The following is a 12,500-nucleotide window of genomic DNA, read 5'->3' as shown; positions in this document are numbered from 1 at the left end:
TGGGACTAGTCTTGTTGCAAATCTCTGAACCTTTTCCAGTTTCCTTATATGCTTCTTCAGATGGGGACTCCATGATGAGGCGGCATACTTTAAGACTGGCCTCACGTAGGCAGTGTAAAGCGCCCTAAATGCCTCCTTACTTAGGTTTCTGAATGATGTTCTAACTTTTGCCAGTGTAGAGTACGCTGCTGTCGTTATCCTATTTATATGTGTCTCAGGAGATAGATTAGGTGTTACGTCCACCCCCAGGTCTCTTTCTCGCGTCGTCACAGGTAGGCAGTTCCCCTTCATTGTGTACTGTCCCTTTGGTCTCCTATCACCTGATCCCATTTCCATAACTTTACATTTACTCGTGTTGAACTTCAGTAGCCATTTCTCTGATCATCTCTGCAACCTGTTCAGGTCCTCTTGGAGGATCCTACAATCCTCATCTGTCACAACTCTTCTCATCAACTTTGCGTCATCCGCGAACATCGACATGTAGGCACTCTACTCCTGTAAACATGTCGTTAACATATACTAGAAATAGAATTGGTCCCAGCACCGATCCGTGTGGTACTCCGGACTGTTCGCCAGTCCGACTTCTCGCCCCTTACCGTAACTCTTTGGCTCCTTCCTGTTAGGTAGTTCCTTATCCATGCTAGGACCTTTCCCCCCACCCCCGCCTGCCTCTCGAGTTTGAACAGCAGTCTCATGTGCGGTACTGTATCAAAGGCATGTTGGCAGTCCAGAAATATGCAGTCCGCCCAACCATCTCTGTCCTGTCTTATCCTCGTTATTTTATCATAGAATTCCAGAAGGTTTGTTAGGCACGATTTCCCTGTCCAGAACCCATGTTGATGTTTGTTCACAAACCTAATGTTCTCCAGGTGTGCAACCAGTCGTAGCCTAATTATTCTTTCAAGTATTTTACAGGGGATGCTTGTAAGTGATACGGGTCTATAGTTAAGTGCCTCCTCCCTATCACCTTTCTTGAAGATCGGCACGACATTTGCCTTCTTCCAGCAACTGGGCAATTCTCCCGACATAAGTGACTCATTCAAGATCATTGCCAGAGGCACGCTGAGGGCCTGCGCTGCTTCTTTTAGTATCCACGGTGATACTTTTTCTGGTCCAACTGCTTTAGTTGCATCTAGAGTTGTCAACTGTTTCATTACCTCCTCTGCTGTCACCTCTATATCTGATAGTCTTTCATCTAGGGTAACCCCTTCCAACAATGGGAGCTGCTCAGGCTCGGTAGTGAACACTCCATGGAAACTGGCATTCAGTGCCTCGCAGATTTCCTTGTCACTTTCAGTATATGCCCCCTCTGTCTTCCTTAGTCTTGTCACTTGGTCGTTCACCGACATTTTTCTTCTTATATGACTGTGTAGTAACTTAGGTTGTTTTTTCGCTTTGATTGCAATATCGTTCTCATAGTCCCTTTCCGATGTTCGTCTTATGGTAATGTTATCGTTCCTAGCTCTGTTGCAAATCTCTTTTCTCTCTGTCTCTCTCTGTCTCTCTCTCTGTCTCTCTCTCTCTCTCTCTCTCTCTCTCATTAACAGTACTTAATGTGGCGTGTTTTCCACCTGGTTGTCCTCATTACCTGTCCCATGATTAACATTATTAACAAGTTACGACTGAAGCGTGTTTATGGATTAACTCACTCGGGGGTAAAATTATTTATTAAATTACCGAGCCTTGATAAAGGATGGTTTTGTGGGCTGGTTTAGGCCTCGTTTGGCCAGATAAACCGGCCGAATATTTTTTTTTAACCGAAGGTTTTGACGTCACTAGGAGGGGGGGGGGGGGGATGCTAGACGTCAAATACTTGTCACTTGTCAAATACTTGTCAAATGTCACTTTAAGAGGGAAGGGGGAAGGGGGGGGTATATCATGCCAAGTACCTAAATTATCTTGAGGGATTTTTTTTTTAAACCCCCACAAAGGTCTTTTTGGTAATGTTATCCAGTTTGGGTGAGATTGGAGGGTCGTTACCACCAGGTAACGGCCTTGTTACCTTGCCGGTAAGGTAACGGCCTGGTTACCGTGCCTTAGTGCCAATTATCGAATGGCCATAGTTACGTCATCCTTATCTGTTAATCACTTCAATACTTTTTGACCTTGTGTGGTTCTAAGGAGGTTGTTTGGGGGGGGGGAGAGGGGGGGGATGTAGAGATATTGGGCTCTTGGGGGGGCAGAGGGGGGGTTCACGCGGTAGGCCTAAAAATATTTACCAAAACGATAAGAATAAAGATAATCTGCAACATTTTATCAGGAATCAATAATAATGTTCAATGAGAAAGCGGTTGAGTTTTAATTTAATATAAATTACAAAAATATAAAGAAATCCACAAGGGCCGTGACGAGGATTCGAACCTGCGTCCGGGTCCGGGAGCATCCCAGACGCTGCCTTAATCGACTGAGCTACGATTAAGATGACTGAGTTACAAATATATATATATATATATATATATATATATATATATATATATATTGTGACGGTAACGCGTTGGTGTTCGGCTGTTTAAGGCTAGGGGTATGGCCTCGTCACATAGTTATAAAAAAAAATAGAAAAACTGGAACTTCGTCTGTGGTAAGGTAAGGAGAAGACACACAAAACACAAGTAAACTTTAACAATGAAATTTTAATTACGTTAAATAAATCAAAACATGAAAATAATGCACAAACAAATTCTTATAATAAAATCAATGAATCAAAATAATAAGAATACTTAAATGACACAATGAAAGTTACGTTAAGGCAAAATAATAAGAAGTGCAACACAAAAGTTAAGTGGGAGGTGCTGGAATATTGGCTTAAAGCCACCACCTCTCTCAGTACACTCTAGAGTCTAGCTGGGAGGAGTGCTGGCTACGAAAGCACGGAACATTCTGAGGACTGATGTTGGGGCGACCCCAGACATCAGGTAGTATTGGGGGGGGGGCGAGGCAGGTGCAGCCAGACCGGCGACCAATCAGCGGAGTCGTAGCGATCAACGGGTAGTTTGGTGGTTGGAGTTCGAACAGGTGGCTGGTTGCATACGTTTCTGCTCACCCTGGCAAGCCTTGCTGGTGCTGGTGTTGTTGTCGTTGTTGGACATTTCTTCCATAGTCTTTTTATATAATTGTGAAGACGTAATTTTGGAGGGAAGAGCAGGCTCAATCTCTTGAAGGAGATTATCGTCACAACTCTCCCCCGAAGCCTGCGGTTCTGGAAGAAGTACGTCGTTATGTGGTGGAGTAATGGATGGAGTCGCTTCTACTTCATAAACTCTGGAGAGGGCATCGGCTATGGTGTTGTCAGACTCTTGGTATAGCGTGTCTCCAGGTTGAATTTCTGCAGGTAGCAAGCCCATAGTAGAAGACGTTGAGATGAGAAGTGGGCGTGCTGCAGGAGGTGTAGGGTGGTGTGGTCCGTATTGATGGTGGACCGAGCACTTTTCAGGTGTGGAGTGAAGTGCTGAAGCTTCAGGATGAGGAAGAGTAGCTCCTTGCCAATTGTTCCGTAGATCCTTGTAGCAGTAGTCGCTGACAGGTGTATTCTTCTCGCCTCGTTGCTGCATCACGACACCACCCACGTCGGTACCATTGGCGTCGACATGGAGGATGAAGGGCTTATCTGACGAGGTGAGAGTGGAATTAGAAGAGGGCATAGGAGCACGATTATTATCCTGAAAGCATTTGGGAAGATCATTAAGGATTTTGGAATTAGAAAGCGCCGACTCCTTGTCAGTGCTTTCGGGAGAAGAAGTCGGGATGGTCTCACTGTGGATGTAGGGTTCTGTGAAGGTAGAACAATTAATCAAGACAGTGGGAGGAGTACCATTATATTGCTTCAGGAGGTTGACGTGGCACAGCTGGGTCTTCCGCCGCCTATCTGGAGTCTCTATCACATAATTATTATTATTCCTGCACTCTTTGACGCAGTAGGGTCCTGAAAATCTGTTTTGTAAAGGTGAACCTGGGATAGGGAAATAAGCAAGGACGAAGTCTCCCGGCTTGAATTTTCTTATTTTGCTGGTCTGGTTGTAATGAGTCTTCATTCTCACCTGGGCTTTCAATAGATTATCATGAGCAAAGCGGTGGACTCTTCTCTAGAATGTGTTGAAGGTTTTGAAGAAACTGGGGCACATTCTGATGCTCACTGAAGGTGGCATCTCTGAGAGAGTCTTTGAAAGCCTTAAGGGGAGTACGGCACTTACGGCCGTAGAGCATCTCATAAGGAGATACTCCTAGGGACTCATTGGGGAGACTTCTGAAAATACACATTATTAGGTCAATCTGCTTATCCCAATCCTTTGAGGTTTCACTACAAAACTTTTTCAAGAGTGCTTTGATGGTCTGATGACTACGTTCAAGAGAACCCTGTGAAGCAGGATGATAGGGGCTGGACAATACCTGTTTGATGTTGAACTCCTCCAGTGTCCTTTTGAAGAGATCACTGGTGAAGTTGGTGCCACAGTCACTTTGAATCTCCCTGGGAAATCCGTATTGAGTGAAGATCTTCAATAGATGTTTGATAACCGTAGCAGCCGTGATGTTCTTCACTGGAACTGCTATGGGAAATCTGGTGGTAGGACACAGGATGGTTAGGATGTAGGCGTTACCTGAACTGGTCCGAGGTAAAGGACCAACACAGTCTATTATGAGTCTGTGGAAAGGTTCCGCAGGCACCTGTATGGGAATCAGTGGTGCTCTGGGAATGGAGACGTTCGGTTTGCCTGCCATCTGACATGTATGACACTGTTTTACGTACTGTTTGACGTTGTTTACCATACCTGGCCAGTAGTAGTCTTGGCGAATCCCATGGTAAGTCTTGTTGAAGCCGTAGTGGGAGAATGCTCCATGGGCCAGGTGTAGAATAGTGGGCCGCAGGCTGGTGGGAATCACAAGTTGTTCGGTGTTGGCCCAATCGTCCTCCTCCTTCAGTTTACTGGGTCTATATCTGCGGTAGAGCAAGTCGTTCTCTAGGAAGAACCCAGGAATACTGTCGGGTTGAGTCTCAGCCTGGAAAAACAATGGTGTTAAAGTAAGATCTTCCCTCTGCAACTTACGGAACTCCAACTTGGTCAGATGCGGGGGTAGTTTCTGAGGGTCTTGAGGGACAGCGGTAGCAGTAGAGTCAGCTGGCTGTGGACGTGCGGCTTGTGCACGGGTGGTCACGAGAACCGGAGGAGAAACTTCATCACTCTCTTGAACCTCTGCTGGAACATACTCGAGAATAGGATTTATGGGCACAGAGTTACACACCTGGGGTTTGTCCATGACGATCAGGTTGGTCGGTTGCAGGTCTTCTGCCAAGTCGTTGCCTAGGAGAAGTTGCACTCCAGGCATGGGAAAAGGCTTTTCCCTGACGGCGACTTGGACTTCCCCGTTCACGTAGGGACAATCCAGGTGGACTCTGGCGAGAGGGTATGGAGTGGTAGCAGTGAGGTCAGTGATGAAGACTGTTTCCCCGGTGTAGACTATGTTGGGCACAGCCGACTTCAAGATGATCGATTGTAGAGCCGCTGTGTCCCTCAAGATCTTCAATTTGAAACGTCCCTCCGGATTTGAACCGTTGGCAGAGACAGTTCCAGTATACAGGTGGTTACTGAAAAGAGAAAGATCATTAACATCAACACCAACATTCATCACAGGCTTACCGGACTTAGGAGGAGTTGGTTTGGGTCGTTGTTGGTCAGTGGTTCCCTTGTATTGAGACTTACCACACTTGTCTATGGTATGTCCATAGAGTCTACAATACTTGCAGTACAGTTGTGAACCAGCTTGATCGGGGCTCACCTTCTCGTAACTGTACCACGACTTCTTACTGGAGGATGGTTCAGGTGTCAGCCGGTGGATGAGGCTGTAAGTGTCAGCCGACTTAGCACACTTCAGGTAGTCGGTTTCTTCTTTATCTGCTAAGTAGAGGCGGACAGGAGGCGGCACACGTCTCAAGAATTCTTCAACAAGCATCAGGTTGACGAGTTCTGCAAAAGTAGAGACATGTGCTGCTTCCAGCCATTTCATGAAATACCTCCGTTTCGTGTTAGCAAACTCGAGGAAGGTAGTGGTACTTGCCTTCAGGTGGTCACGGAATTTCCTTCTATAACTCTCAGTAGAGAGGAGGTAGGCGTCCAACACTGCTTGTTTCAGAGTGTAGTAGTCATTCTCAGACGCCAAAGTACTGAGTGTGACTGCAGCTCTACCTGTAAGATGGACTCTGAGAAGTGTGGCCCATTGGTCGACAGGCCAACTGAGTTGATTAGCAAGGGTTTCAAAGGTGGTAAAGAACACATCAACTTCTGCTTCTACAAAGGATGGCATTAACTTACTTGCATGTGATATATTAAAACTGACGGGAAGATTTGCAGTAGCTTGCTGGCGTTGAGTGAAGTGTGAAGTTTCCAGGGCGATTTCACGTTGACGACACTCTAGAGCCAGAGTTGCTTGTTGCTTGTCATGTTCGCGTTGCATCTCCAACTCGCGTCGTTTGGTTTCAAGCTGTACTCGTTCCCGCTCCTGGAGTGTTTCAAGCTGTACTCGTTCCCGCTCCTGGAGTAGTGCAACCTCACGTTCCTGGAGGGCGAGTCCACGTTCGTGTTCTTCTCTTCTCAAAGCAGCTTCACGTTCTCTGAGGGTGATTTCTCGTTCTTGTTCTTCTCTTCGTATGGCAGCAGCTCGTTCTTGTTGTTCGAGGGCTTCCCTTTGCTGCTCACGTTCAATCTTGGCCAGCTCTAGTTTAAGTTTCATCGTTGCCAAGTCAGTTTTATCTGCAATATAGTAAGTTTCATGAGTTTCAGAGTCTATCTTACCTTGTTCTAAATAGTAATCCAGCAACAGGTTGTGTAGGTCATTTTTGTTGGCTTGATAGGGAACTTCTAGTTGATACTCATGTGCAAGAGTTTGTAGTTCAGTCCTCTTGGCACGACTTAAAGTCCCTATTTCACCTGCTGGATTTGCACGGAAAGTTTGGAGACGAAACATGGTGAAATTAGCAAATAAAGGTACACGAATGTTCAATAATGAAATGTCAGAAACAGGACAACGTGGCAACTGGTACCTATCCTGTGTGATCTTTAACAATTAACGTTAAGTGAAAGATATTAAATGAAATCAAGGGCGCAGGAAATCTTGTACCCGGTACTCATGTAAGAGAATAAGGGCAAGAAAATCCTACTAACAAATGAAACAAAGTTTCGAAACCAAATGAAACAGTTAAATGCTTCAAAAGTAAAATTGGTAGTCCAAGGATGTAGGCATACCTTGCCAAGTCTCTATAGGACATAAAGCAAGTTTTTCCCACTGAATTTAATATGATACTTACAGAATTAGCGAACTTTTGTGCTCTGAAAAAATAAGCCAATTCCCTACCGTTGTATGTATCATCATCTCTGACTGACGTGTAGGGGTGCGAGGTGTCAACTGGTGACGAGAACTGCTGCTGAGGTCCCAATTCAGCAACTAAAGTTCGAGCTAGAGGAACTATGGCCCTCTTTGTCCTCCTACAGTCAGATTGCAGAAGATTGGGTACTCTTGACCCGGGGCAGACCACAGTACCAGGGTACCAATATGATGATCTGTCAGAATGAGAAATATTCAAGGGACATAGATGGTAAACACGAGTAATAACAAGGAGGGAGAGATGACCAATTAAGAGTATGACTGCGGCCTACAGTCACCACGTAATCCAAAGTTGTCTCACCTTCACTATATGTTACTCTCGTAATGCACAATACACCGCACCTTATAAAAAATGAAATTGAATGAAAAATAGTAAAGCTACGTTAACAGAGTTAAATACGCTTACCATAAATTACCACTTGGCACCAGTACCTGAGTGAGGCTCCTAGGACAGGCCCCCATATAACTTGTGACGGTAACGCGTTGGTGTTCGGCTGTTTAAGGCTAGGGGTATGGCCTCGTCACATAGTTATAAACAAAAATAGAAAAACTGGAACTTCGTCTGTGGTAAGGTAAGGAGAAGACACACAAAACACAAGTAAACTTTAACAATGAAATTTTAATTACGTTAAATAAATCAAAACATGAAAATAATGCACAAACAAATTCTTATAATAAAATCAATGAATCAAAATAATAAGAATACTTAAATGACACAATGAAAGTTACGTTAAGGCAAAATAATAAGAAGTGCAACACAAAAGTTAAGTGGGAGGTGCTGGAATATTGGCTTAAAGCCACCACCTCTCTCAGTACACTCTAGAGTCTAGCTGGGAGGAGTGCTGGCTACGAAAGCACGGAACATTCTGAGGACTGATGTTGGGGCGACCCCAGACATCAGGTAGTATTGGGGGGGGGGCGAGGCAGGTGCAGCCAGACCGGCGACCAATCAGCGGAGTCGTAGCGATCAACGGGTAGTTTGGTGGTTGGAGTTCGAACAGGTGGCTGGTTGCATACGTTTCTGCTCACCCTGGCAAGCCTTGCTGGTGCTGGTGTTGTTGTCGTTGTTGGACATTTCTTCCATAGTCTTTTTATATAATTGTGAAGACGTAATTTTGGAGGGAAGAGCAGGCTCAATCTCTTGAAGGAGATTATCGTCACAATATATATATATATATATATATATATATATATATGCGAACAAGCCTGAATGGTCCCCAGGACAATATGCAACTGAAAACTCACACCCCAGAAGTGACTCGAACCCATACTCCCAGGAGCAACGCAACTGGTATGTACAAGACGCCTTAATCCACTTGACCATCACGATATATATATATATATATATATATATATATATATATATATATATATATATATATATATATATATATATATTGTGACGGTAAAGCGTTGGTGTTCGGCTGTTTCAAAAGCTAGGGGCAGGGCCTCGTCACATAATCAAAAAAAAAAGAAAAGTGTGTCCTTTCGTCTGTGGTAAGGTAATGGGAAGACACACAAAACACAAGTATATAAACAATGAAATTTTAATTACTCTAGAAAAACAAGACATGAATAAAGGTAATCACATAAAATATGCAAGATAAGTCAACAAACAAAATAATATGAATAATCACTGGCAAATGAAAAGTTACGTTAAGACAAGTAAGTTACAGTGATAGCAAAATAAAGTATTAGTGGTGCTGGAATACTGGCTTCGAGCTGCCACCTCCCTTAGTACACGAAAGCCAAGGCTTAGTCTACCAGCGAGAGATGTCAACTGCTTGGAGCACTGAGATATTCTGACGATACTGCCGCACTGCAGCCCAGACGTCGAATTGTGGTGGAGGCGGAGAGCAGGGGCGACGAGTCACCAGCCAATCAGCGACAGGCAGGCAGAGGATGAGCAGTTAGCTGGTTACGGCGGTGGTAGCAGGTGTCACGGTGTGTTGGGTACGATTTGCTCTCTGGGCAAAACGTATATATATATATATATATATATATATATATATATATATATATATATATATATATATATATATATATATATATATACACACATTCTTGTGTATATATATATATATATACACAAGAATGTAACCTGTACACCGAATGTTGGGAAAGTGACCTCTGATTGCTCGTTACTGGAAGCTAATTAACCCAAACAAATGAACCCAAATTAACTCTAAATGCTAGAAGTCACAATTAACAATTTAAGCCTTTTAAAGTTAGAAATTTATAAAGTACTTGCTATCATAAATCTTTTATTCCACATTACAAAAAAAAATAATAAATCCTTCGCGTTTACTTGTCTATAAGAAAATAGAAAAGTAATTTTCTTTATTTTCTCTAATAATTTTCACTAAGAAAATTTCCTTTCTCAGGAAGCAAATAACAACAGTTGCCTTAAACTCCCGGTGACTCTTTTTTTTGTCTTACTAGACATAGTAATAGAGGCATCAGGTGAAAGAAAAGGTGCCCAACCGTTTCTTACCACTTTAATGTAACTTCTGGTACCTTATCTTGAAGTTATCTTGAGATGATTTTGGGGCTTTTTAGTGTCCCCGCGGCCCGGTCCTCGACCAGGCCTCCACCCCCCAGGAAGCAGTCCGTGACAGCTGACTAACACCCAGGTACCTATTTACTGCTAGGTAACAGGGGCATTCAGGGTGAAAGAAACTTTGCCCATTGTTTCTGCCTCGTGCGGGTGGGTACAGGTACACCACACAGGTGGGTACAGGTACACCACACAGGTGGGTACAGGTACACCACACAGGTGGGTACAGGTACACCACACAGGTGGGTACAGGTACACCACACACAGACCTGTTAGCAGGCTGACAGCTGGTCCCTGGAACACGATCCGCAAATCGGGTTTACATCCAGGTCCCACGTGGGTAAACGAAGACGTACTATTATAGATTGGTTCCCAGTCAATCCTCCCCTGGTTTAATTACGGGGTGTGAGTACTGTGTTAAACAGTTTATCTTTATCCACCCTGTCAATTCCTCTGAGAATTTTGTAGGTGGTGATCATGTCTCCCCCTAACACTTCTATCTTCCAGTGACGTGAGGTTTAATAGTCTTTCCTCATGGCTCGTACCTCTCAGCTCTGGGACCCTAGGCGCGATCCTAATAGAGGGTCCAATAGAATCTATCGCCCTGAAGTGGGGAACGCCCTCAGCCGGCCTGACTTAACTAGGGTAGTTAGGGTATAGTTAGTGCCACCTGAAGGCCAGGGTGCCAACCCTGATAGACCCACTGCCCTAATCAACGGCCAGGATTAAATTTTGTTTAAGCGTCACTCATCCTGTGAGTGGACACACCGCCATAGTGACAGTATTGGGCAGCGCCACTCATCCTGTGAGTGGACACACCGCCATAGTGACAGTATTGGGCAGCGTCCACTCATCCTGTGAGTGGACACACCGCCATAGTGACAGTATTGGGCAGCGCCACTCATCCTGTGAGTGGAACACACCGCCATAGTGACAGTATTGGGCAGCGCCACTCATCCTGTGAGTGGACACACCGCCATAGTGACAGTATTGGGCAGCGCCACTCATCCTGTGAGTGGACACACCGCCATAGTGACAGTATTGGGCAGCGCCACTCATCCTGTGAGTGGACACATCGCCATAGTGACAGTATTGGACAGCGCCACTCATCCTGTGAGTGGAACACACCGCCATAGTGACAGTATTGGGACAGCGCCACTCATCCTGTGAGTGGACACACCGCCATAGTGACAGTATTGGGACAGCGCCACTCATCCTGTGAGTGGACACACCGCCATAGTGACAGTATTGGGCAGCGCCACTCATCCTGTGAGTGGACACACCGCCATAGTGACAGTATTGGGCAGCGCCACTCATCCTGTGAGTGGACACACCGCCATAGTGACAGTATTGGGCAGCGTCACTCATCCTGTGAGTGGACACACCGCCATAGTGACAGTATTGGGCAGCGCCACTCCATCCTGTGAGTGGACACACCGCCATAGTGACAGTATTGGGCAGCGCCACTCATCCTGTGAGTGGACACACCGCCATAGTGACAGTATTGGGCAGCGCCACTCATCCTGTGAGTGGACACACCGCCATAGTGACAGTATTAGGGCAGCGCCACTCATCCTGTGAGTGGACACACCGCCATAGTGACAGTATTGGGCAGCGCCACTCATCCTGTGAGTGGACACACCGCCATAGTGACAGTATTGGGCAGCGCCACTCATCCTGTGAGTGGACACACCGCCATAGTGACAGTATTGGGACAGCGCCACTCATCCTGTGAGTGGACACACCGCCATAGTGACAGTATTGGGCAGCGTCCACTCATCCTGTGAGTGGACACACCGCCATAGTGACAGTATTGGGCAGCGCCACTCATCCTGTGAGTGGACACACCGTCATAGTGACAGTATTGGGCAGCGCCACTCATCCTGTGAGTGGAACACACCGCCATAGTGACAGTATTGGGACAGCGCCACTCATCCTGTGAGTGGACACACCGCCATAGTGACAGTATTGGGCAGCGTCACTCATCCTGTGAGTGGACACACCGCCATAGTGACAGTATTGGGCAGCGCCACCCATCCTGTGAGTGGACACACCACCATAGTGACAGTATTGGGCAGCGCCACTCATCCTGTGAGTGGACACACCCCCATAGTGACAGTATTGGACAGCGCCACCCATCCTGTGAGTGAACACACCGCCATAGTGACAGTATTGGACAGCGCCACCCATCCTGTGAGTGAACACACCGCCATAGTGACAGTATTGGACAGCGCCACTCATCCTGTGAGTGGACACACCGCCATAGTGAGAGTATTGGGCAGCGTCACTCATCCTGTGAGTGGACACACCGCCATAGTGACAGTATTGGGCAGCGCCACTCATCTTGTGAGTGGACACACCGCCATAGTGACAGTATTGGGCAGCGCCACTCATCTTGTGAGTGGACACACCGCCATAGTGACAGTATTGGGCAGCGCCACTCATCCTGTGAGTGGACACACCGCCATAGTGACAGTATTGGGCAGCGCCACTCATCCTGTGAGTGGACACACCGCCATAGTGACAGTATTGGGCAGCGTCACTCATCCTGTGAGTGGACACACCGCCATAG

The sequence above is a fragment of the Procambarus clarkii genome, chromosome 74 (assembly GCF_040958095.1).
Source record: "Procambarus clarkii isolate CNS0578487 chromosome 74, FALCON_Pclarkii_2.0, whole genome shotgun sequence".
Taxonomy (NCBI): Eukaryota; Metazoa; Arthropoda; class Malacostraca; order Decapoda; family Cambaridae; genus Procambarus; species Procambarus clarkii.
Note: the sequence above shows the minus strand (reverse complement) of the source record.